General features: G+C 48.2%; 1 long non-coding RNA gene across 3 annotated transcripts in view; it reads right to left on the bottom strand.

Moving 5' to 3' along the window:
• The window catches only part of LOC103462250 (uncharacterized), a 27,348-nt gene extending 25,904 nt beyond the window's left edge, over positions 1-1,444 (bottom strand). The window contains exons 1-2 of one of the 3 annotated variants that reach the window (XR_001776474.1): positions 1,358-1,444; positions 937-1,003 (exon numbers count right to left, since the gene is read on the bottom strand). This is a non-coding gene — a long non-coding RNA (uncharacterized LOC103462250). Of the gene's footprint in view, positions 1-936; positions 1,031-1,357 lie in introns of those variants that run through there. The other 2 variants (XR_533310.2, XR_001776473.1) reach the window with 2 other exon arrangements.
• Between the last annotated feature and the right edge of the window lie 1,270 nt (positions 1,445-2,714).

Genomic DNA, 2,714 nt, shown 5'->3' with positions numbered 1-2,714 from the left:
GGGGTCAATTCTTTACGTTCCCAACAAGGAAAGGAAAACACACTCAGGCAATTCAAATAAGTCTCTCCAAACGTCTCACATAAAAAGATCAAATAAACAAAACAACAACATGTTTTAAAATGTGGTGCAACAAATGCTTGTTTTGGGGAGTTGAACAAGTATTTCACAACTACTTTTTGTATTTAGTAACTGGGAATAAATGTTTTTTTAATCATTTAATTTCAAGCAAGACAATTTTGGGAGGATAGTTAGTGATGAAAAGCGCACTTTCTAACACCATTTTTTTTTGGTCATTCCTGGCTCTTATTTTGACATTATTGAAATAACTTTATTAGTTATTAATGATGCCTCGTCGTTTGTTGTTCTCATCCTGTTTTTAGTTGTGCAAAATGATTCAAACGATCATCTAACATCATAAACAAACAGCGGGCTGAAGGAGCGGATGAGAGGATGAGAGCGCGTGCGAGTTGTTCATGAATGGCACGCTATCCTCTGGGAGGGGTGCTGTAGTATCGTGTGTGTGTGTGTGCGTGCGTGTGTGTGTGTGTGTGTGCGTGTGTGTGTGTGTGTTTCCCTCTGTGTGTGTGACACTGATGGATGCACCAATGGAAAGACGGACAGATGCTTGGGCGGATCTAACGGCAGGCGGCGGCGGAGCGGCGCGCACAGTCGCGGAGAGATCGCGAGCGGAAACAACGTCGTTCTGCTGACGGAGGTTGATGATCGCAGCGGAGGGACTGCTTCAGTTTGATGCGCAAAACCTGGAGGATTTTACGAAAAGCGCTTGTTTTGCTTTTTTTCTTTCTATTGACAAAAAAAAAATGAGAAGGTGCAGCAGCACATCTGGCTCAGAGGAAGACGGGAAGAGAAGAGGGTGAGGGCGAGAAAAGAGTGAGGGAGTGAAGAGGGGGGGAGAGACAGCCTCTGGCAACTCACCCTTACCTTCCTTGATCTTCTGTTTTCTCCACAAAAACCTTACATCCACTGATCCGGAGACCGCCGCCTAAAAACACAGGAGAAGATTTCTGCCTCACTCCAAAAAAAAAGAAAAAAAAAAAACTTTTCTTCCTCAATAAGGAAAAAAAGCACTCAACTGTATAAAACTGAACTAACAAAAGTTTTGAACTTTCTTCTAAATATCTATTATGACAAATAAAAAAGGAAGTAAGTTTACTAAGTTGCACTAAAGTCGGAAAAGGTTTTGCGCCTTTTGAGAGCTCAGCGCGCCGCTGCGGGAGACGCGTCTGAGTCTGATCTAAACAACTCATCTCTACGTAGAGGAGGAAGAAGAAGAAAAAAAAAGCAGAGACGGAGAGAAAACTAAAGAAAAGAAAAGGAAAGGAAAGGAAAYCATCACCGGCAGCCGGGGAAGTGCCTGACAGCGCGGCGCCGACGCTCGGCTGATCCGTGCGCTGCCTGGAAGCAGCCTGGTCCTCCTCCGCCGCCTCCTCCTTCTCATGTACATTATTACAAACAAGGGAGACCCAATCAAGCGCGTATCTCATCGATCCGCGCACTCACTCACGCACGCGCGTGCGCACAGACACACGTTGTTGTGAAGAGCGCGCGCGCCCATGCTGACTGAATGACTTGCCCCTCAGCAGATGTTTCAAAGCGCTTTCGGACAAAATCGCGGAGCAGCCTCCACCTCTGTCCTCTGAAACAGGAAAAAAAGCTTCACGTGGCTCCTTTTATTATTATTATTATTATTATTTTTTTCTGAATGAATGGATGTGTACGAGCTGCTCTCAGGCATGTTTCAGCTGTTGACTCTGACTGTACCTGAGAAAACCTATGGACGGTGAATCAGAGGATCAGACTGTGAAGTAAGTGTGGATCTCCGTTATATTTTCTTTAAAAAAAAAAAGAAAAAAAAAGATTTATTTAAGCTTCATTTCCCCAATGAGACTAGAAATGTCTTCTTCAACAGAATCGCGGCTCAGGCTGGTCAGCCATCGGTGTGTTTTTGGTGAATAAAACTGTATTCTTGTGTCCGGTGTGAATGTCCGAGGAAGGGAGGGGGCCGGGGGGCTTCAGGGATAAATCGGAGGCTAGAATAAGACAGGAGATGTCAGAAAGAGAGTGAGAGGGGTAGAGCCTACTAGGTAGAGGCAGAGGGGAGTGAGAGACGGAGAACTGCCTATCAGCGGCGGAGCGGCGCAGGGTTTCAGTTGTGTCAGCGCTTGATGTGTGGAGCTTCTCTTGTTTGCGGACTCTTGACTGACGCAATCATCTGTTGTTTTTTATCCCCTCCAGCTCGCCTGTTGCCGCCTCCGATACAGAGTAAACCCGGAGGATCGCAGGGAGACACAGCGCCGTTTTTCTCTCTTCCTACCGCCGGAGGATCCGCCGCTCCGTCAGGTCCATCGGAGCCGGAGCAGAGCGAGGCGGCGGCGGGGGGGAGGCAGCGCGACCGAGCGACCGCCACGCGGAGCTCCTGCTGCCGCTGCTGGGGCGCTCTTTCCTCATCCTGTTTTTTTTTTTCTCCTTCTTCTTTATTTCTCGAAAACTGCGCCTGTTCCTCTACCTTCAAAACACACTCCCACCTCGATCTATGTGGGAGCCGTGAGAGCGCAGCCAAGCGGGGAGAAACACTGGATCAAAGCTCCCTCGGATAACCCCCCCGTCCCCCACCCCTCCAACACACACACACACCCACACACACACTCACACACTCCACCACCTCCCCGCAGCCTCGTTTCACCGTGGCCAGA

The sequence above is a fragment of the Poecilia reticulata genome, linkage group LG3, assembly GCF_000633615.1.
Source record: "Poecilia reticulata strain Guanapo linkage group LG3, Guppy_female_1.0+MT, whole genome shotgun sequence".
NCBI classification, from domain to species: Eukaryota; Metazoa; Chordata; class Actinopteri; order Cyprinodontiformes; family Poeciliidae; genus Poecilia; species Poecilia reticulata.
The sequence above is the reverse complement of the archived record's forward strand: the minus strand, read 5'-3'. Positions and strand labels throughout refer to the sequence as shown.